This window comes from Lepidochelys kempii, chromosome 9 (assembly GCF_965140265.1).
Source record: "Lepidochelys kempii isolate rLepKem1 chromosome 9, rLepKem1.hap2, whole genome shotgun sequence".
NCBI lineage: Eukaryota > Metazoa > Chordata > Testudines > Cheloniidae > Lepidochelys > Lepidochelys kempii.
In genome coordinates this window covers 29,809,658-29,834,132 of record NC_133264.1, presented here as the reverse complement: position 1 = coordinate 29,834,132, position 24,475 = coordinate 29,809,658, and the positions used below count along the sequence as shown (strand labels likewise).

Genomic DNA, 24,475 nt, shown 5'->3' with positions numbered 1-24,475 from the left:
TTTTAAGGAATGTTCATTATGAGAAAAAAGTTTGAAAATAAAATTTCATCAAATAGATTGAAAGAGTACCAGTTTAGGGTCTCTGAACAGACTAAAGAGTTGAACCTTCACTGGGTTATGTCTCTCTGCCACCAGCAATAAAAGGGAATGGAGGGAGGGACACTGCTATCCTTTGCTTTTTGCCATGAGGTGGCACAGGGTGTAAATACAACCCCAATGGGCACTGCTATTAAAAAAAGTACATCCTTTCACATGTGTACTTATAGTGGGATCAACACTGACATATACTCAAAAAAACCCATTATTCTAATATTGACTAAAAGGTATGGTCCACCTTGAATGCTCCCTTAGAATATGTGATAACTACTTATACTAAATTATCTGTTTGATCATATATTTAGCAGTGACACTCTTAATACCTTTCTTAGACCTGAAGAAGAGTACTTTGTAGCTCAAAAACTCATCTCTCACACCAACAGAAGTTGATCCAGTAAAAAATATTACCTCACCTACTTTGTCTGGCCAACTAATTGACTAAACATGCAGAATGTTCAAGAAATCAAATGAGGGAGTTCAGCCAAATGTATTTGTGATGGGTTCCCTCCGGGGTGCCACCTGGAACTGGGGTTCCACTGAGCCCTCCGACTCACCAGCCCAGGCTCCCTCTCAACACTGTGCTGCTGTGACAGGCTATAGACCACTCCCAGTCTGACACTCCCACCAGCATTCACAAAGGCAGGGATGTGTACCTAGCTGCAGTTGTATGTAGGTTTTGGCCAGCCACTGCATGGACCAATAATAGAGAGGCTATAGCCAAAATAACCCCCAGCTCTCCAGCCTAAGGCCCCAGAGCTGTACCATCCTGCCCCGCTCAAAACCCTGACCAGTATGAATTTATTACCCAGTTCGCCTCTCCCTCACTGTGGAGAGGAATATGCAACATGTGTTAATCAATCTGAGATATTTCCCAGACACTTCACTCAAAGGCACACTGGTTTAGATAAAGCAAAAAAACAAGTTTATTAACTACAAAAGATAGATGTTAAGTGATAAGCAATAGCAAACAGGTCAAAGCGGATTACCTAGTAAATAAACAAAACCGTAAACTAAGCCTAAAATACTAGAAAGATTGGATATGAATTAGCAGTTTCTTACCCTGGATGATTATACAAGCAGTCCACCAGGTTTCTATACACAGACTAGAAATCCCTTAGCTTGGGACCAGCACTTCCCCCACTTCAGTCTTTTTTTCTCAGGTGTCCCCAGACACACACACCTTATATAGCCTTAACATATGGTGGGTACCTTTGTTCCAAAAATAGTTCCCAGCCCAGTTTGTGGGAAAATACAGGTAACCAAAATAGAGTTCAGTGTCATGTCATCTGATCACATGCCCTTGCTGAGTCATAGCAGCCATTACTTACAGGCTGTCCAGAGTGTTCTAGTCATTCACAACACTAATGTACTGTGTCTAAATATGAATATTTGAACATAGGCCAAGTGTTACATTGGTGGCAATGTAAAATGGGCAGAGACAAAGGAGTTCTTTAATGGAAAGATCAATCCTATTTTTAGAAGTTCTGTTCATTCACAGAATTTGAACTGTTCATGTCATGCCTAACTAGAGCTGGACACAATTTTTTGGATTAAACTTTTTGTTTTGCCAAAAAAAATGCCAATTTTGGTTGACCAAAGCATTTCACAAATTCATGTCAAGTTTGCTGAGTGGTTTTTTGGTTGAAATCTCAACGTTTCAATTTCAAATAACTTTTTTTTAAAATGTAACCTCAACTTTATTTGAAAAAAGTGTTTAAAAACCTCAAAAACAAAAAATGTCATTTGACCCAAAATATGCATGTGGGTTTGCTTTTGGGTTTTTCCCTCCAATTTTTCAGTTTGACTAGCAAACTAAAAAAAAAAATCAGTTATTTGCACACCTCTACTCCTACTCTAACAAAAGTATACAGTAAGTGGCCCAAGTACTCCGAAATTCAGAAATCTGAGATAACTTCAAATATTTCCCAAACTGAAATCGCATATGTTGCGAATGTTGCTAGTGCTGTTGATGCTGCTGTTTTTGGAGCTCCGCTGTTAGCTGCACCAGTGTAGCTTGCTATTGTTGATTCAGCACACCTCAATGTTACTCGTACAGAAAGACCACAGGTCAGTTCAGTGGTGAAGGCACTTGGCCAGGTGTAGTCTCAACAAAGCACAGTATTAGTGCCCCGCATACCAAGCTAACACGTTTGCCCATTCAAGGTATCAGCTCAATCAGTATATTGCTGTCCCATAGGCCAATGCAAAGTTGCCCCTCCTATGTCTTATCCTTTTATACATTAATACAAAAGTTATGTATTACATTCCAGATGTTGTTAGTTACCACTCATACCTTGTACCTACTAGTTCGAACAAAGAAAAGGAGTACTAGTGGCACCTTAGAGACTAACCAATTTATTTGAGCATAAGTTCAAAACATCCTCATCCATTATCCAGTCATTCCCTCCTTATAATATGAGGGGTCTATGTGTTCACGTAGATACTTAAAGAGGTCTGTGTGTTCCTGTACCATCCTCTCTGGTCCAGAATGTGCTTGCTTGGTTAGCTGATTCCTAGATGTTACTATTCTGACAAAGCCAGCTTTGGTTCACTTGCCTTTGGTTCATTCTGTTAGCTATGCAAAGGGCTCTAGTAAGGCCTATACCATGCTGAATACCAGCAATTCTAAGTAGCCCAGAATTGTGTAGATAAATTCCTAGGTCTCTCAATTAATGGAGCACGCACACATACTACACAAAGTTTATTATGGGCCAGGAGGTAAATTAATGACCAGATATATGATGGCAGTCAGATAAAAATTTTACAGACTTTTTTCAGCTATGAGCATTTCTCACAGATGTGCCTGGTATTGATATAGTAAAATAATAGTGAATTAACTGAAGTAATATGTTTTGCAAAAAATTACACTTTTTTTCAAGGTGTCATATTACCAGGATTTCTAATTGCTAACCAGGAAAAAGTTTAGTTCAATATTTAGTATCTGATTTTTTTAAATGTAGATTTATCATCTGTATTCAAAGAGTGGTTGCTTAGATATAATTCCCTTGTATGCAATGATAATGGAGATTATATAGAAAAAAACCTGTAGAAAATCTGGTAACCATATGGTTACTAAGTAAATTGGTCAGCACAGGAAAGAGTCATTGCATCTCATTCACTGATGAGGACTAATTAGATCACCCATTATAATACAAATGCATGACTTGGGTTTGATTTTTGCCACCTGCAACACAGAACTGAAAAACCATATACTGGTCTAGATGTCACATTCTACATATTGCATCAGTAATATCTGACTAGTTACTAATTCACTGAGATTTGAGGGATTGTCAAAAATAGTGCCTTCATATAGTGAACTGTAAACTCAGATTTAACTCACCAGTTTGTTCCTAAATATTTTTTATGTTAAGTGTGTTGTATTGTCAAAACAGTTATGTTCAATCCCATGTAAAAAATATTACTACATGTTTCCATGTAACACCGATCACTCAAACCTAAATATTTGATGCAATATTTCACAGTTTTGGTTTTAACATCAGTTTTGAATTCCCTAAACTAATAACTGAATCTTTAAAACTCACAAAACAAAACAGTTATCCGAGCAGAAAACATCATAAAAGCTCTTTCTAGTTGGGAATAAAGCTTTATTAACTACAAATGTTCAAACATGCTGGATGTACTTACCATAATACCTATGGGCTTACACTATTACTATATTCTTGAACAATTCCCTAAGTGAAAATATATAATTTAGTATAACCAAGTCTTTTCAAATATTCTGTTTTATAAGTTTGTCAGTACCTATCAGCTCTAGATAAATTCTTAACTGGAAATGTCTCCTTTTTTCTTAAAAGAAAAGGATATAAACAAATTCAGAATTGTTACACGAGTAGTTAATTGAACATACTAAAGAAAAAAGCTTAGTGTCTTTAAAATTCTGTCTCTAACTTTACTATAGAAGGGTAATTTTATTATATAGTTGGTATCCTTGTCTCACAGCAGAAAGTGAATGGGGATAAGGACAGAACTTCTACATAGAATTTCCCTTTTAGTGTCTTTGAACCCCCTTCTATTAACTTAACCCAAAATTTTGCTGGAGTGAAGCTTAGTTTACATGAATGTTCATGAACAGGAAATTTCAGGCTGAGATATCTCCAACAACAAAATGAAAATTGCTTTGCAAAACAAATTTTGTTTCAGGTAGAAGAGGAAGTAATTTATAAAAGTTAGATCATCCATTCAGAAAATAAAGACTATGTCCTTTTTGATATCCCAAACCTGAATATTGACTCAAATGGCAAAGGAATTATTTGTTGTGAATTGTTTGTCCAAGCTCATCACTTACTGTTCTTTCTAAACACAGTTCTTCCACATTTGTGTTCTAGTCCAGTGCCCATTGAAGACAATGGAGCTTTCCAATATCTTCAGTGTACTTTGGGTTATATCCTAACAAAGAATTTTCAGACTGGAGAAAAGTGAATCAAATTTCTGTGACTATAGTGTATAATGTCACAAATGTCGTTTGTGACATTAGTGCAAGATTAAGCAGAGGAAGAAGGTTCTTACTCAAACAACCACATCTGAAACAATTGTAAGGGAAATTACTAAAAGACAACTGCCAAATATATTTGGTTTTATACCTACGTGTTCACTTTAAAATTTTTGCTCCAAACTGAATCTCCCTCTTTAAATTGACTCATCAGAGAAAGAAGATAACCTCAGAAGAGTCAGATAAAACAGTGAAATATCAATGGGTTCATATATAATTGAAAATGTTGCCTTGGAAAATGTATTCCTTTCTAGTTCAGTTCATGGTTGGAAATATACAAAGTGATTCATTTTTGTTTTAAAATACATGCAATAATAAACTCCAACTTTGCATATTTAATAAACTACCTACCAAATGATTACGTATGTTTTATATGTTTATATGTTACATATGATTATATATGTTTTATAGTGTATGGATCTTCTAAAAATAGCGTATGGATCTTCTAAAAATTAAGAAATAAAGAAATGCCCGTCTCCTTTTCCTATACTCCCAAATCTCCTATGAAAGGATAACCCATAGGTCATAGCAAAGGCTCTGGTTAAAGATTAAAGGCTTGGATAGGGGCAGCCTTTTCTCGGGGACACAGATAATGGCAATAAGGTTGAATTGCTATGGACACGTTATAGCCGGATAATTTCCCGGAGATATTAAAGTTGCAGCCTAGTTAAACCACATTCCTAGTATTTTGTCTTTTGTCCTGCACTATCTGGAAGAACATGTGAGAGCAGAATTTGTCCCACTGTGCTCACATCTATGAATCTCCATGGTTGAGTCTTTCACTCATAATTCTGTCATGTCATTGACTAAGGACTCTGGTACATGAAGAGTCACATATAAAAGAAGATTTTTCAAATCTGCTCAAGCAATTTGTCTTCCTCGATAATACAAGACAACTGTCAACTGTGAACTCTCTCAGTTTTTGCCAGAGTAGAAAGGACACAGCAGTGGTGTTTCTTATTGATCTCTAAAGGAGCCTCTGATTTAAAGACTGGAGTGACTGAGGCAGATTTGGGAAACATCTGGTACATATCTAATACCAAAAGACTGATTACACAATGCAGGAACAGGTGGTGCAAAAAAGTATTAAGTCAATTTTAATAATGAGAGGTCAATACCTTCAGCTCCTCTTTTTCCTTTCCACAAGTGCTAATAAATTCCTATCAACAGGTGCGGATCTAGGATATATAATTATATAGCTCACACTCACAGGCCCACAGAGACTTATTTTAATGTTAAGGACATTCCTGGAAAAGATCTAGTGGTTGAAATGTCATCCCTGACTTCCTCCCTTTTAGTGTATGTTATATTTAAGGTCACTATTGTTTATGGGTATGAGGTTGAAAAAGATACTACCCACTCCTTAGGTATTATTAATTCTCAGGAAGAAAAATCTCTTCTGGATTTAGTTCAGTGATTCTTATTGTTTGGTATTTTCCAGTTTTCACTGCACAATATCGGATTGGAGTTCTTTCTGCCCCTCCCTTCCTCCATTATGAGCTCTGTGTTCGTTTTGTTTGTTTTCATTCCTTCCTTTGCAATAGGAATTAAGGGCTCAATTCTGCAAGGTGCTGGTGAGCACTATGGCTCTCGTCCTTCAAAGCCCTTAAATGCGTGCTCAACTTTAAATATGTGAGTAGTTGCATTGTCTTGAATGGGGCTATTCAGGTTCTTAATGTGCTTAAGTGTTTTTTTTTTTCTGGATTAGGACCAGTCTAATCAGTGCCTGCAGGATTGTGCCCTAAAAATCCAATGAGAAGGACTGGTAACCAACCTCTGTGCAAATGTCTCCTCCCTCCATTCCAGAGTGAAAAGGCCATATCATACCATAGATTATGGCTCCAGGGTTTTGGCTACTGTGCTGAAGCTCCAGACAGAACAATGTTTTATATCTTAGAGTTCTTAATGTTTCTGCAGTCCTTTGAATGTAGAGGAATTTATGTATTTCTATTTTGTCTTTTTCAGACATTTTAGGAAATATGTTTTAAAGTGTGATTAAAGAGAGTTAACACAAATGGTACGTGATGAATAAACACGGCAAAGCTAGTTTATAACTATAAAAAGTGCAGCTTTCCTACTACTCTTTGATGTGGGAGTGTAAGTAATGTAGAGATAGAGTAGGCTGCTGAGCACTAAGTGGGTGCAGCTAAGTGGCTAGCTTAATGGACAGCATTTTTACCTAAGGCTCTGAGGTCAGTGAAAGTTATCAGAGCTATTATCCCCTGCAGCTTTCCAGTGTGTACTCTTTATTTTATATATAAGACAGTCCTCATTATTTTTTTCTTTGACTCACACATCCTAAGCTGTTACTAGTTGATTAGCTGAATATCTGGGTCGGAGAGACTATTTATTCTGAGTGCCCATGCACAAATTGCACAGATTGTCACAACCCTTAAATCCTATTTGCAGTCCACCTGCTGATGCGGCACTCTCTTTTCTTTTGCTCAGAATCCTGATAAGCAACCATCATTACTTAAGAGACTCGAGACCGAATTATCACAATATCACCCAAATTTGTCATCTATAAATATAGATGTTGAGATGATTAAACACATTAGCAATTTTCAGTGGATCTTTAATTCCATCATTCATAATTTTTATTTAATGAAACGCTTTCTTCTGAAACTTATTAAAATGTTGCTAAAAATCTTTTATAAATTGCCTTGATGACTATGTTTATACAAATAATATACATAATGATATGCTTTTACATTCTGTATTAGAAATATACATTGGTTCCTCATGTTATAAAATGTTACATGTCACTCAAAGACTCATGACTGAGATTTTCTTTTGACATTAGGGGAGCTGCAGGAATTCAAGCATGGACTTACCTCATTCTGGGCCTCAACCAGCTCCCATTAAAAACAATGGAAAGACACCCATGCTGTCAGTGGAGTTGGACCAGACCATCCGTAAATGTGGAACAGAGCATATCAAGGTGATCCTCACCCCTCCAAGCAAATTTAAGGACATTAGCCATTCAAGAGGACATAAGGGCCAGATTCTCAGCTGAAATAAATTGGTGAAACTTCACTGAAGTAAAAGGAGCTCTGCTGACCTTTTCCAGCCAAGGATCCGGCCCAGGGGTGGCCAAACCGTGGCTCGCAAGCCATATGTGGCTTTTTTACAGTTAAAGTGCGGCTCACAAAGCACTTCCCCCTCATTCTCCACCTACCAGATTGGGGGTGGGGTGAAAGCTCAGGACCTCTGCCTTGCAGCGAGGTGGTGGGATAGAAGCTTCTGCCCAGCGGAGAGGGGGAGATCGGGGCTTCAGGTGTAGGTACATCCCAGCTCTCGAACTTCTGAAGATTGTCGTAAGTGGCTCGGAGATCAGTAAGTTTGGCCACTATTCTAGGCCTGTCTTAAAGGCAACTCCACTCTTCCTTCTAGTTTAATTATTTACACTTTATAAACCCTATTTCCCCTCTCCTCCACTTGGCTGTAATTTTCACCTCAGCTTTCAGTTTGTTGCCTCACAGTACAGTAAGGTTTACTATTAGAGATGCACACTGGCCTTGAGCCAATGCCTACAACTAAGCTATTTGAAACATAAGAATGGACATACTGGATCAGACCAATGATCCATCTAGCTCAGTGTTCTGTCTTTGATAGTGACCAGTGCCAGAAGCTTCTGGCAGTTGGAAGTTTAGGGACACACAAAGCATAGGATTGCATCCCGGACTATCTTGGCTAATAGCCATTGATGGACTTATGCTCCATAAACTTATCTAATTCTCTTTTTTTCCCCAGTTATACTTTTAGCCTTAATAACATCCTCTGGAAATGAGTTTCACAGGTTGACTGAAGTGTGTGAAGAGGTACTTCCTTTTGTTTGTTTTAAACCTGCTATTAATTTCACCAGGTGACTCCTAGTTCTTGTATTATATAAAGGGGTAAATAACACTTTCCTATTCACTTTTTCCACACCTCATGATTTTATAGACCTCTATCATAACCCCCTGTCATAAATATAAAGGGAAGGGTAAACCCCTTTGAAATCCCTCCTGGCCAGGGGAAAGCTCCTCTCACCTGTAAAGGGTTAAGAAGCTAAAGGTAACCTCGCTGGCACCTGACCAAAATGACCAATGAGGAGACAAGATACTTTCAAAAGCTGGGAGGAGGGAGAGAAACAAAGGGTCTGGGTCTGTCTGTATGCTGGTTTCTGCCAGGGATAGATCAGGAATGGAGCCTTAGAACTTTTAGTAAGTAATCTAGCTAGGTATGTGTTAGATTATGATTTCTTTAAATGGCTGAGAAAAGAATTGTGCTGAATAGAATAACTATTTCTGTCTGTGTATCTTTTTTGTAACTTAAGGTTTTGCCTAGAGGGGTTCTCTATGTTTTTGAATCTAATTACCCTGTAAGATATCTACCATTCTGATTTTACAGGGGGGATTTCTTTATTTCTATTTACTTCTATTTTTTATTAAAAGTCTTCTTGTAAAACACTGAATGCTTTTTCATTGTTCTCAGATCCAAGGGTTTGGGTTTGTGGTCACCTATGCAAATTGGTGAGGCTTTTTATCCAACATTTCCCAGGAAAGGGGGGGTGCAAGTGTTGGGAGGATTGTTCATTGTTCTTAAGATCCAAGGGTCTGGGTCTGTAGTCACCTAGGCAAATTGGTGAGGCTTTTTACCAAACCTTGTCCAGGAAGTGGGGTGCAAGGTTTTGGGAAGTATTTTGGGGGGAAGGACGTGTCCAAACAGCTCTTCCCCAGTAACCAGTATTAGTTTGGTGGTGGTAGCGGCCAGTCCAAGGATAACGGGTGTAATATTTTGTACCTTGGGGAAGTTTTGACCTAAGCTGGTAAAGATAAGCTTAGGAGGTTTTTCATGCAGGTCCCCACATCTGTACCCTAGAGTTCAGAGTGGGGGAGGAACCTTGACACCCCCTTTAGTTGTCTCTTTTCTAAGCTGAATAGTCTCTGTATTTGTAACGGCTCCTGTGGAAGAAGTTCCATCCCACTATACCAGAAGAAGCCACACAGAGAATTTCACACATTTTTTCTACATAGAGAATATCAGCATATTTGTTGATCCTCGAGTTCTAAGATGATGCAAAAAAAGGTTCTTATTCATTAATTACATTTTCAAATCTCCAGCTAATTCTCTCTAAAGCAATGATTAATCTGATCTTATATCAAGCCTTCTTTCACAGATCTTGTGTTTGTAGGTGTGAAAATACACAGTGAAGATTGAAAAGTTTCTAGCCAGGCAAGCTTTTTAGAAAAGTCTCTGTGAATTATGTACAAGTGACCAGGACAAGCAGTGTTTTGAAATTAAATTACAACAGGCCGTTTGATTTAGCCAAACAAAAGAACACTTAACTGAAAAGTTTTCAAGATGTGCTTAGTTCCTTTCACAACAGGTGGCAGGTTTTTATATGTCTTGCTCTGACAACCCAGACCTCACTTTCAACCCAGACCTCCGAAAGCTGATCCTATACACACTTAGAAGACAAATATCCTTAACTGCAGGCTAAAACAGAACCAGGGTAAAGCAGGTGTACAATGCTGCTGGTGTTGCTTCACTGCTGTCATGATTTATTCACGATACATGATTTGTAGCAGATGAGGTAATTCTCCACAATTTACTGTGCAACAGTATATTTTGATATGAATGGGCTTGGATTATGTGACAATTTAGTTTTTGTTATGGCATCTTTTAAAGTATTTTTAATCTTTATCTTAGAAAAAAATATTTTGTTACTGGAACAATTTTAAGTAGTTGAGTACTCAATCACCACCTTATCATCAGCTCTGCTTGCCATTCTCTGCTTACAGAATGGCAGGGCCTTCCCGTAATTTTGAGGTAACATAGAAATAGTACAGCCAAAGGAGGGATGAAAGCTGAAGTGGGCTGAAGTCCAAAGTGGGAACTTTGTCTGGGGTGGGAAACAATATTGTCTGAGGTGGAAAACAACAAATAAATAATATCCAAATGATAAGCTGCTGGTGGGAAGAAAGTAGATAAAAGGAAAGTGTTTTCTTAGGCAAAGAAATTCTTTTATCAAACAGAGTACAGGAACGTGTATATAGAGCAGGAGATTTAAAAAAATATATTGTAATGAACTATTTCAGGTACATATGTACTAATGCCCTCTAAGTGGACAAAATCAGAACTGCTTAACTGTGTGTCACAGGTTCTATATTGTTAACAGCTAAAGATTTTCATTAGGTTAATATGGTAGAAGCATCTTTGTTTTCTAAAGTAGATGAATCTGGGCTTTCTTCCTGCTTTTGTCAGGATGTTATGAATGACCGTCATGCAAAGCATAGAGATGACTGTGAAGTCCTTGGTGGCCATAGATCTGTAGTTACAACTAGAAGTAGATTTTTATAAGGAAAAGGATGCTTTAACATACATAAAACTGTTCTGCTACTGTTGGGAAGGGAAAGACAGGGACAAAAGGAAAAGCTCCTGCTCCCCACAGTGACACAGTGTTAAAATATCCTTCCATCACCAAGGTTGGATGAGAAAATTTTTCTGTTGCTGTAGGACCTCGTTAACATCAGGACCAGAGGTGAAATTCTAGGAAAACATGAATGTTGTCATGGTAAAGAGTGGCTATATAAATACTGCCTGGGCCAGCAACATCAGCAAAAGCAAAAAATTAACTGTGAAACTGAGGCAAAAGCATTCCTTTCTGAAAGAATTACACCCCAAGTAAGGCAGAAGGAGAGCACTGCACCCGAGAGCTTTGTGTCTTTTACTGGGGGGGGTAGTGGTGGAGTTGCAATGACACTGGGGTTCTAGATAGAATGTTGGGCCATCAAATGGATTGGGGATGGGGAAGTAATTGGGTGAGAAAGAGAAGACTCTCTGTAGTGTAAATTTACAGGAATAAGCTATACCAATATATCTATCTATCTCAGTATAACTATGTCCAAACAAGAGAGTTGTACTTCATTACCTATTTCTATACCAGTATAATTAGAGTAGTACAAAAACTGTCTGTAGACCAGCCCTCAGCCCTTTGGCCTTATATGAGTAGACATTTTGGATGTCTACACTGAAAACACACTAAGTACATCCTGAGAGAGTGCCCCTCTCTAATTATTCATAACTAATCAATTAAGTGTATATCTTCTGTAGAAAATATTTATTAAAAAGGGTCTTAAAACTAAAAAGACAACCTGGTTAGACAAGAGATATCCAGCTGTGCTAAATGAATTTGTGATTGAATTCACTGAAATTTTATAAGTGTTTCCTTGGGGTTTTGAGTTCAGAAGATATCCTTGAGGATTGGAACATAACTTTATCATTTAAAAAGTCTAAAAAGCCGTGTTTGTGTTACAAGCATGGGCATGATTCAGATTCAGAAATATACTACAAAATTACATACAAGCAGTTAGGTTTATTTCTTAACTCTCAGGATAAAATTTTAATAACTATTTTCAAGGGGCCAACGGTGGGAATAGTTGGAAAAGTAGAGTTTGATTAATGACAGCCATCATGGTTCCAGGAAGAGGAGATTGTGTATAAGTTTTTGGAATTCTTTGAGGATATGATTGACATGGTAGATTAGAGGGATTCACTGGATATTATATAGTTAGATTTTCAGAAGGAATTTGATAAATTGTGAACACAGGTTAGTATAAAAAGTAATGCAATCAGAGAATGTCTTTTATATAAGTTGTCACTATAGAATAACTCAGCATGAGTTATAGGGCCAGAAAACAAATAGCCTTATTAAATATTTTTTCCCCAGGAAGAACAATTTTTCCTTTTACTAGTGTGATGTTTTTCTTGCTGAGAACAAACCTTCTTCTGTGCCTTTGCCTATGCCTGGAATGACATCACAATTAAAATCTATGAAGATGTCTCCCACTCCTCCCACAAAAGAGTCACTTGTTCCATGATATGTTCCAGTTATAATATAGCTAATGACCATCCAATAATCCCTATTTTTATTGTAACTAGATTGGATTGTGCTATACAGTTCCAACTTGACCCTCAACGGACAGTGGATTCCTCTCAGTGGAATTTTGTCTGCACTCTCATGGTTCATAATAGGCATATCCCCTTTTATTACTTTCTGTAGCTTTTAGAAGAAACATTGCTCTGGTCAATGCTATGTCCCCGAGCAACTGTAATAAGGGTTTATCAATGTTCATATCTCCTGGGGTGTGATTAATTATGTCATTTTATTTGCCTGTGATTGGGCCTTTCTTCCCACAAATGGTAAGTTGGCAGAGGTACTTTCTAACCTGCAGAGCGTTTTTCTTTATTGACTCAGGCACTACATCTGTAACCACAGTTTATTTTGTGGTCAGTCTCTTTGTATAAATAATGCTCATCAGCCTCTGTCTTAAGTGAGTCTTCTTTATGCCCATAAAAAATAATCCCTAAGGACCTCTCATAGAAGGTTACTAAAATGGTAGGTTTCAGAATAGCAGCCGTGTTAGTCTGTATTCGCAAAAAGAAAAGGAGTACTTGTGGCACCTTAGAGACTAACCAATTTATTTGAGCATAAGCTTTCGATGAAGTGAGCTATAGCTCATGAAAGCTTATGCTCAAATAAATTGGTTAGTCTCTAAGGTGCCACAAGTACTCCTTTTCTTTTTACTAAAATGGTAGGTAATGGAAAGCTTTTTCAGACAGCCTAGAAGCGTAAAGACATTTCTCTTTCCATTTATTTACTCATAGGAAACATATCATTTGGCTGGAAATTGTGATTTTGATACATAATTTTAAAGCATCTTTGTTAAATTATCCCCATTTCACCAGGTTCCTGTGGAAAACATAAGGCTTTGAGCATTGCAAATGACATTTTCCTCACAAGTTTTGCTCAAGTCTTTGAACCTATCATATGCTTCAAATTCTTCCTTCTTTGTCATTAAATTTGAAATTTTTCATATTTCCATAAGTGACTATATTTACCCTTTCTATTATTCTCTTTAACCTGGAAACCTTTTCACTAGTATTTCAGTTTCTCTAAGCTCTCTTTTATGGTTCCATCCTTTTTCCCAGAGTTCTTTATGTTTTCCCTTGCTCAATAAATAAATCAGTTTAACTGGCTTTTAGTTCAGATTCATCTCTCTCTCTCTCTCTCTCTCTCTCTCTCTCTCTCTCTCTATATATATATATATATATCCACTATGAGAAACAGTGAAAAGATGCCATGACTCACTCTAGAACGTTCTGCATATCAACTGAAATACATGATAGGGGTTCCTATACCAGGCAGGGAAACCCCTCTACATTTAAAGGTGTAGTCCACAGAAAACAGAGTCACAAAATAGCCTTTCAGTTACATAACAACATTCAACATACATTATTTATGACCTAATATTTCAAAAATGTCCACAAAATGTGGGTGCCTCAATTGCAGATAAGCTGAGCAACCAAAAACGAGGAACCCCCAAATACTTGCCATTTTTAAAAATTTAGGATGAAAATATTTCTTTATTATATAGTGTACAATATTAGTCAACTTAGAATAGATACAGTGAATTAAAGATCCAGAGAAATGTTCTCCAGTCAATTATCTAAGATGAAAAGATATCTCGGGAAAATAGAAAAACATATAATGTAGGAAATGAAAAACAATTAAAGGAGTTAAAATAATTGTATTTTGCATAAGGGGAAAATGGAGATATGGGATAAATTACTAAGATGGGCCACTGGAGCAAACAATATGAGTTCAAGACAGTAATAGTGGGATTTCAAGTAGAGTTATGAGAAAACCTGCCTGGTGAGTAAGTGCCAGATTTTAAAAAAAAAATTATAATCACAAATTTTGTGAACCTAGGGAGAGGTTAATTAAGGCCAGTAGAAACAAAATTCAAGCGAGAAAGATTAAGCCTGTTACAATGTCTTTCTCACCTTCCTGGAAATTAGAGAAGAAATAGAGACAAAAGGAAAGCAGGAGGAGGGTAGGTCGTGCAGATAGTGGGTCAGCAGCACATTGTTTCTCCATTGTCCCATAAAAGGTCTCTCATGTTAATCCACTTTTCAACAATCTCTAAATGATACAACCTGCATGAGGCATTTGCAGAAGCATCTGCAAGTGAAAACCTATTGACCTGCAATTTCTTCTAGTGTGGAGCTGGAGTTGATTTTTAACTGCAAGTTAGTGACTAGTAAACACATTATGACTAAGTACCGTAGTATTGTTAGTCGTATTATGCTGCATGTGACCATTAATGTTTTCTCTCTTTCTTTCTTTTTCTTATTCTGGGAGTTTAAGTTCATCCTTCAGTTTTGTGGGGGGAAAAAGAAGCAGCAGCAAAGTTGGGCTGAATGTGGAAAATCAAAGAATAGACACTAATTTTGTAAATTCCTGTATTCCTATGTTCCTCATCTACAAGGAATGATCTGAAAGAGAAACGCCATTCATTGAAGTATTATTTTCAAGGGTTATACTTCCAGGAATGGCCAAAACTCACTGTCTCACTAGGAGGTTAGTTAGACAAAATACCCAAACTATTGACAGGCTTTTGAATATGTTTGGTTTTGGTGACACTGAACCTATTAGGCTCATCTCCGACACTGAGAATGTTCCACTGACTCTAATCCTTTCCCACATGATGCTCAGTGTAAAAGGATGGCAGACTTCACATGAACCCTGGCCTATTCTGGTGTCATCTAAGACTCAAACATGAAAACACAGCATTAAGGTTTGAGTTAATTACTATTAAGTCATGATGGCAGATATGTCCAATTAGCTCCAACCAGTTTATAAAATGGCGGGGGGTCTGCTTTCTCTATTGCAGATGGAGGGGGGGGGGGAGTAAGAGAGACTCAGCCTATTTATTCCCCCATTAAATTACTCGTAGAGTTGGCTTCCTTATGCAAGTCTTGGTTGCAGATAATTTTGAATGGAATTTTTGGGGTACAAAGGCTAACAAAAGCTTTGTAGATCCATGCACCATGCTAGCTGCAAAGACAGTATGCCTTCTTCTCCACTCCTTTACACCAGTTGTGTAATCGTATTTTTCTGTTGACTTCACTGGAGTAATGAAGTGGAGATTTGGGCTCAGTGGTGTTTTACTCTACTAACAGTGCAGGAAGAGTAAGGAAGGACCTAACTTTGATTGTTTTCAGTGGTAACACTGGCTTTCTCTCAATAAGATCAGGACTGGTGGTATCGTCCTATGCCCTGTGGAGTTCAGAGAGGAAATCTGCCTGCCAGTGCTTCTCCCATCCCCACGGTGGTATAGTTCTGCCTGGCTCTTTACTCTAGGCTGTGCCTAACAAGCATGATCTAACCCAAAATAATTTTGAATCTCAAATTTAATTCTCTCCAGCCTGAAAAAGAAACAACAAAATCATGGTTAATCAGATGCTGTCAGTTCCGTAAGTGCCTCCATAGTGACTGACTGAGTTATCTTACATTTCAGGCAGAAACTCTGCTGTTTAGGGTCCTATGACTTTCTTTGTAGCTAAATGGAATAATATGGGGATGAAAAGGTAACTTCATTCTTCATGATGAGCCTCTTACAAACACAATAAAAAGCCAGACAAATGGTGGATTTAGTTGATAGCTTAAATAGATTGCTCACCAGAGTGGCAGCATTGGTCACTGTCGTGATGATATTGTTAGTCTTTTGATAGTTGGTGTTTCCTTTAATGCCCCAGCTCCTGGAATCATGAATACAGAAGAAACTCAGTTTTCATTTTAAAAATAAGTTTTCTAAAGACTCAAAAATCAGAAGGCAAAAACAAAGTATCCCCAATTTTATTATTTTCCAAACCATGTCATTTTAAAGCCAATCTTGTGATGTCGGGAGGCCTGACTCATGATTTTGAATGGTCAAGGTTGACAATACTGCAGCTTACATTTTTCAAATGCTTTTTTCCAGCTTTCTTGTAATAATGGCAAAGGTAAAAAGGGGCAAGTGATAAAATTAGTATGAATGAAGCCTTTTAAAAAAGATCTCCCAAAACAAGGGAGTTAGGTAAAGAGATAACATAAAGTCTTTATGACAATTTGATTAATTTTTAAGCTGAAAAAGGACACCAGAGACTTCTGATCATAACTTTCTTTATTTCATCACTTGCCCCTTTTCTTTTGTATCGAAAGCCATCTGTAGGCCAACCAATTTGGGGGGTGGGGGAGGAGGGAGAAGTCTTGCTTTCTATACAAAAGATGGCTTTTCTATACAAAAGAAAAGGGGCAAGTGATGAAATAAAGAAAGTTATGATCAGAAGTCTCTGGTGTCCTTTTTCAGCTTAAAAATTAATCAAATTGTCATAAAGACTTTATGCTATCTCTTTACCTAACTCCCTTGTTTTGGGAGATCTTTTTTAAAAGGCTTCATTCATACTAATTTTATCCTTGCCAGTTTTTCTTTGCCCCATAATATCTCAGATACAATGCAGTACAAGGAAATTTCCACTAGCCAATTTGATTAGTCATAGCCTCATCATTGCTAGCTGTACTATTTGTTATGATCTGGAATTTATTCCTGTTCTAGTTTATGCATGCATTGATTTGCTTTGAAAATCCTGAACAAGGTTTACCTTTGGGTTTTTTTTTTATATACTGTAAGAAAAGGAGAGGCCTGGACATATGTATGGATAATAGACCTGGTCTAATTATCCCAGCCTGATCCACTCAAGTAGGGCAAATCAACTGTAAATCCAGCTTAACTAGCTCCTTTAGCATTCCACTTCTGTAAGACAAAACCCTAGGTGGAGGCAATATAACAGCTTTATGTCACACCAGCATAGGGCCGTATCACAATAGTTCCTGTGGCCCGGCAACCCCAAGATGTTGAAATGGTTTCTTTGTTACCATATTACTAGGGCCCTACCAAATTCACGGTCCATTCTGGTGAATTTCAAGGTCAGAGGATTTAAAAAATCATAAATGTCATGATTTCAGCAATTTAAATCTGAAATTTCACAGTGTTGTAATTGTAGGGGTCCTGACGCAAAAAGAAATTGTGGGAAGGGGTCACAAGGTTATTGTAGGGGGGTTGCGGTGCTGCTACCCTTACTTCTGCCCTGCTGCTGGCGGTGGTGCTGCCTTCAGAGCTGGGCAGCTGGAGAGCAGCGGCTGCTGGCCCGGAGCCCAGCTGTGAAGGCAGAGCCAACGCCAGCAGCAGGGCAGAAGTAAGGGTGGCCTGGTATTGTATTGCCACCCTTCTGTGCTGCTGCTGGCGGGACACTGCCTTCAGAGCTGGGTGACTGGCCAACAGCCGCCCCTCTCCGGCCGCTCAGCTCTGAAGGCAGCGCAGAAGTAAGGGTGGCAATACCGTGGGCCCCCTAAAATAACCATGTACATTGGTCACACTGGACAGTCTCTACGTAAAAGAATAAATGGACACAAATCAGATGTCAAGAATTATAACATTCAAAAACCAGTCGGAGAACACTTCAATCTCTCTGGTCACTCGACTACAGACCTAAAAGTTGCAATATTACAACAAAAAGACTTCAAAAACAGACTCCAACGAGAGACTGCTGAATTGGAATTAATTTGCAAACTGGATACAATTAACTTAGGCTTGAATAGAGACTGGGAGTGGATGGGTCATTACACAAAGTAAAACTATTTCCCCATGTATATTCCCGCCCCCCCCCCGCCCCACCGTTCCTCAGACGTTCTTGTCAACTGCTGGAAATGGCCCACCTTGATTATCACTACAAAAGGTTTTCTTCCCCCTCCTCCCCCCGCTCTCCTGCTGGTATTAGCTCATCTTAAGTGATCACTCTCCTTACAGAGTGTATAGTAACACTCATTGTTTCATGTTCTCTGTGTATATAAATCTCCCCACTGTATTTTCCACTGAATGCATCCGATGAAGTGAGCTGTAGCTCACGAAAGCTCATGATCAAATAAATTTGTTAGTCTCTAAGGTGCCACAAGTACTCCTTTTCTTTTTGCGAATACAGACTAAGACGGCTGCTACTCTGAAACCTAAAATAACCTTGTGACCACCCTGCAACTCCCTTTTGGGTCAGGACCCCCAATTTGAGAAATGCTGCTCTCCCCTATATAATATAGGGCGAAAGCACACAAAAGACCAGATTTCACAGTCCATGAGGCGTTTTTCATGGCCGTGAATTTGGTGGAGTCATACATAACACACACCAAACTAATATCTAATTTGCTGTCCATTATCCCCACAACTCCCTTTCAGAATTACTGCTCCTCAGGGCTTTTCTTCCTCTTGAATGTATAGTACATGGTTCAAATTACTCTTCCTCTGATATATTAGCGTGCATTTTTCCAGGAAAAATCTCATGTTCTCATGTTCAGTCCATGTTTCTAATCTCTCTATGTTCCTTGGTACTAATTTCTTTGTCTTAACCCGAGTTCACAGCACCTCCCCATTTAATATCATCTGCAAATTTCAATAACATGCTGGTAGCTCATTCTTCCAGATCATTAATGAAGATATTAAATAACATGGCGTCCTAAACTAATCTTTACAGTATCCCATTAGACTTCTCCCTCCTCCCCCACCCCCCAAATTGGTTGGCCTACAGATGGCTTTCTGTACAAAAGAAAAGCCACTTGACAATTTGTACAGTAGCTCACCATTTATCTGTTCAATGCCCACATGCTGTGTTTTGATTCAAGATCAATAGAGGCTGCACTACTATAGATGGCTATCACTGGTTTTATGTCATTCATCAGACTATAAAAAGTGATGCTTCCTTCAAGATAATGTTGACTATTTTAACTGCTTGTTATTTGCAAGGGAATTACTGCAATAGGCAGGGTTAGGTACATTTATCTCCACCTACAGAAAACTTAGTTTATTAATGTACTGTGTTTCTGCCACTCTTTCTTAATTTAACCAGCTATCTATCCATATGATAATAAACCAGAGAGGGATGAACATAATTAGTCTGGAAAGCATATTTATAGATAAGGGCCCAATTCTGTTGTCAGCAGGTGCAATTCCAATGACAATAATGAAGTCATGCCATCTTACACCAATTCTGAACTTGTCCCAAGGATTTTAGGCTCACCCTCTTTGTCTTTATTCATAATTTTTTAGACCTATCTTTTTAAATATCTCATTTATTTTGTTCAAGGAAAAGGCAAAAAGAGCATTAAATAATACAACCTTAAATAAAACAGCATTAACTGGCCAGGTGTGCACACATTGACTTTAACCCAGTGAGACACTGCAGCTGGAACCTCTAAGCACTCCCAGAATCCTACTATTAATCTTGCTACTAATAAATTAGACTAGACTATCCAACTTCACATGCTGAATTCAGAGCTGATTTATACCCCCAACAGCCCAGTGAGCTCCAATGGGGTTTCTTGGAAGTAAGTCTGCACAGAATTTGAACCACAAAGGTCAACTGTAAGGATGAAATGTTGACCACATTGAAGTCAATGTCAAAACTCCTATCCTCTTCAATGGGGTCAGAATATCACCCGAGATCTCGTGCCAGAATTTTAGCCTGTGTTAAAGAGAAAATGAATTAACTGTCAGATTCCAGACAGATGAACATAAAGCAAGCTAATGTCTAGCCTGAAAACCAGCCACAGGATAACATCACCACTACACCCCACTCTGTGCATCAAGAGAACCTTCTGTTCATCATTAAAGCTATGAAGGTGCCACTTGATACCTACAATCCCATCATCTACTAGCCTCCTGAAAATTGGTTCAAAGCAGACTGCCCCACTGCTTAAGAACAATCCATTTTACATGAAGGAAGATGACCAATCCTACTGCAATGTTACCCTGATTCTTAATTAGTTAGTAGCCTCTCCTGCATGTATGACTGTTTTGTACTCAAGCCATTTCTTACATTTTGAAGAAAACACCAGTGGCTTATGGCATTGGTCCAAGGTAAACAAAATGCAGGAAACTGAATGAAAAATTCTCACTAGCAATGAAAACACAGGAGAGGAAATTGAGCTTTTCAAAAAAGCAAAATATTTCATTTTCACTTCACTTTTTCTTAGAAACAGACGGGTGTTTTGCAACTGAATAAATGCTAGAAAAACTGGAATATTTGATATGGAATTTTTCAGGAAAAATGTGCCCTGTTTTTTGTCACAGAAATTCAGATTTTGTCAACAAGCTCTTGCAAAGCAAATGCTAATGATTTTACATAGCTCCAACCTCAAGCTACCCCAGCCACAACATAAGTTAGAACAGCCTAGAGGCTGCATTAGTTTCTGACAGCTGCCCATGGTCTCTAAAGGACTAAATGCTAGCTGTGAATTGGCAGGGTGAAGATGTGCTCTGCCCCCAACTTGTCCCCTGTGCTGTGGGTAGGTGTTTGGTTGATATAAGCTCTAGCTCTGTCAGTTTATAGCAGCTGAGATTTCCCTGCCACAGGAGAAATTCTCAGCTGGGAAGCAGCAACCAGATTTCAGGTTCTTTTAGGGTATGTCTACACTACGGAATAAGGTCGAATTTATAAAAGTCGTTTTTTTAGAAATCGGTTTTATATATTCGAGTGTGTGTGTCCCCACAGAAAATGCTCTAAGTGCATTAAGTGCATTAACTCGGCGGAGTGCTTCCACAGTACCGAGGCTAGAGTCGACTTCCGGAGCATTGCACTGTGGATAGCTATCCCACAGTTCCCGCAGTCTCCGCTGCCCATTGGAATTCTGGGTTGAGATCCCAATGCCTGATGGGGCTAAAACATTGTCGCGGGTGGTTCTGGGTACATATCGTCAGGCCCCCCTTCCCTCCCTCCCTCTGTGAAAGCAAGGGCAGACAATCATTTTGCGCCTTTTTTCCTGAGTTACCTGTGCAGACGCCATACCACGGCAAGCATGGAGCCCGCTCAGGTAACCGTCACCCTATGTCTCCTGGGTGCTGGCAGACGCGGTACGGCATTGCTACACAGTAGCAGCAACCCCTTGCCTTGTGGCAGCAGACGGTACAATACGACTGGTAGCCGTCATCGTCATGTCCGAGGTGCTCCTGGCCACGTCGGCTGGGAGCGCCTGGGCAGACATGGGCGCAGGGACTAAATTTGGAGTGACTTGACCAGGCCATTCTCTTTAGTCCTGCAGTCAGTCCTATTGAACCGTCTTATGGTGAGCAGGCAGGCGATATGGATTGCTAGCAGTCGTACTGTACCATCTTCTGCCAGGCAGGCAAGAGATGAGGATGGCTAGCAGTCGTATTGTACCATCTTCTGCCGGGCAGGCAAGAGATGAGGATGGCTAGCAGTCGTACTGTACCATCTTCTGCCGAGCAGCCATGAGATGTGGATGGCATGCAGTCCTTCTGCACCGTCTGCTGCCAGCCAAAGATGTAAAAGATAGATGGAGTGGGTCAAAACAAGAAATAGACCAGATTTGTTTTGTACTCATTTGCCTCCTCCCCTGTCTAGGGGACTCATTCCTCTAGGTCACACTGCAGTCACTCACAGAGAAGGTGCAGCGAGGTAAATCTAGCCATGTATCAATCAGAGGCCAGACTAACCTCCTTGTTCCAATAAGAACAATAACTTAGGTGCACCATTTCTTATTGGAACCCTCCGTGAAGTCCTGCCTGAAATACTCCTTGATGTAAAGACACCCCCTTTGTTGATTTTAGCTCCCTGAAGCCAACTCTGTAAGCCGTGTCGTCAGTCGCCCCTCCCTCCGCCAGAGCAACGGCAGACAATCATTCCGCGCCATTTTTCTGTGCGGACGCCATACCAAGGCAAGCATGGAGGCCGCTCAGCTCATTTTGGCAATTAGGAGCACATTAAACACCACACGCATTATCCAGCAGTATATGCAGCACCAGAACCTGGCAAAGCGATACCAGGTGAGGAGGCGACGTCAGCGCGGTCACGTGAGTGATCAGGACATGGACACAGATTTCTCTGAAAGCATGGGCCCTGCCAATGCATGCATCATGGTGCTAATGGGGCAGGTTCATGCTGTGGAACGCCGATTCTGGGCTCGGGAAACAAGCACAGACTGGTGGGACTGCATAGTGTTGTAGGCCTGGAACGATTCCCAGTGGCTACGAAACTTTCGCATGCGTAAGGCCACTTTCATGGAACTTTGTGCCTTGCTTTCCCCTGCCCTGAAGCGCATGAATACCAAGAAGAGAGCAGCCGTCACAGTTGAGAAGCGAATGGCAATAGACCTGTGGAAGCTTGCAACGCCAGACAGCTACCAGTCAGTTGGGAATCAATTTGGAGTGGGCAAATCTACTGTGGGGGCTGCTGTGATGCAAGTAGCCCACGCAATCAAAGATCTGCTGATATCAAGGGTAGTGACCCTGGGAAATGTGCAGGTCATAGTGGATGGCTTTGCTGCAATGGGATTCCCTAACTGTGGTGGGGCCATAGACGGAACCCGTATCCCTATCTTGGCACCGGAGCACCAAGCCGCCGAGTACATAAACCGCAAGGGGTACTTTTCAATAGTGCTGCAAGCTCTGGTGGATCACAAGGGACATTTCACCAGCATCAACGTGGGATGGCCGGGAAAGGTACATGACATAAAACGCTCGTATCTTCAGGAACTCTGGTCTGTTTCAAAAGCTGCAGGAAGGGACTTTATTCCCAGATCAGAAAATAACCATTGGGGATGTTGAAATGCCTATATGTATCCTTGGGGACCCAGCCTACCCCTTAATGCCATGGCTCATGAAGCCCTACACAGGCAGGCTGGACAGTGGTCAAGAGCTGTTCAACTACAGGCTGAGCAAGTGCAGAATGGTGGTAGAATGTGCATTTGGACGTTTAAAAGCGCGCTGCCGCAGTTTACTGACTCATTTAGACCTCAGCGAAACCAATATTCCCACTGTTATTACTGCTTGCTGTGCACTCCACAATATCTGTGAGAGTAAGGGGGAGATGTTTATGGCGGGGTGGGAGGTTGAGGCAAATCGCCTGGCTGCTGGTTATGCACAGCCAGACACCAGGGCGGTTAGAAGAGCACAGAAGGGTGCGGTGCACATCAGAGAAGCTTTGAAAGCCAGTTTCATGACTGGCCAGGCTACGGTGTGAAAGTTCTGTTTGTTTCTCCTTGATGAAACCCTCCACCCGTTGGTTCACTCTACTTCCCTGTAAGCTAATCACCCTCCCCTCCTCCCTTCGATCACCACTTGCAGAGGTAATAAAGTCATTGTTGCTTCACATTCATGCATTCTTTATTCATTTATCACACAAATAGGGGGATAACTAGAAGGTAGCTCAGGAGAGGTGGTGGAGGAGAGAAGCACCAGGAGGGGTGGTGGAGGAGGGAAGGACAAGGCCACACAGCACTTTAAAAGTTTAAAACTTTAAAACTTATTGAATGCCAGCCTTCTGTTGCTTGGGCAATCCTCTGGGGTGGAGTGGCTGGGTGGCTGGAGGCCCCCCCACTGCGTTGTTGGGCGTCTGGGTGAGGAGGCTATGGAACTTGGGGAGGAGGGTGGTTGGTTATACAGGGGTTGTAGCAGCGGTCTGTGCTCCTGCTGCCTTTCCTGCAGCTCAACCATACGATGGAGCATATTGGTTTGATCCTCCAGCAGCCTCAGCATTGAATCCTGCCTCCTCTCATCACGCTGCCGCCACCTTTCAGCTTCAGCCCGCCACTTACTCTCTTCAGCCTGCCACCTCTCCTCCTGGTCATTTTGTGCTTTCCTGCACTCTGACATTGTCTGCCTCCATGCATTCGTCTGTGCTCTGTCAGTGTGGGAGGACAACATGAGCTCAGAGAACATTTCATCACGAGTGCGTTTTTCTCGCCTTCTAATCTTTGCTAGCCTCTGGGAAGGAGAAGATCCTGTGATCCTTGAAACACATGCAGCTGGTGGAGAGAAATAAAGGGACAGTGGTATTTAAAAAGACACTTTTTCTAGAACAATGGGTACACTCTTTCACGGTAAACCTTGCTGTTAACATTACATACATAGCACATGTGCTTTCATTACAAGGTCGCATTTTGCCTCCCCCCAGCACGTGGCTAGCCCCTCCACCCTGCCCCCTCCCCATGGCTAA

The 24,475-nt window shown here is 40.1% G+C and overlaps 1 long non-coding RNA gene across 1 annotated transcript in view; it reads right to left on the bottom strand.

Moving 5' to 3' along the window:
* LOC140917283 (uncharacterized) overlaps positions 1-16,197 on the bottom strand; it is a 67,591-nt gene extending 51,394 nt beyond the window's left edge. Inside the window, exon 1 of the long non-coding RNA XR_012160781.1 lies at positions 16,117-16,197. This is a non-coding gene — a long non-coding RNA (uncharacterized lncRNA). The remainder of the gene's footprint in view (positions 1-16,116) is intronic.
* Positions 16,198-24,475: the final 8,278 nt, after the last annotated feature.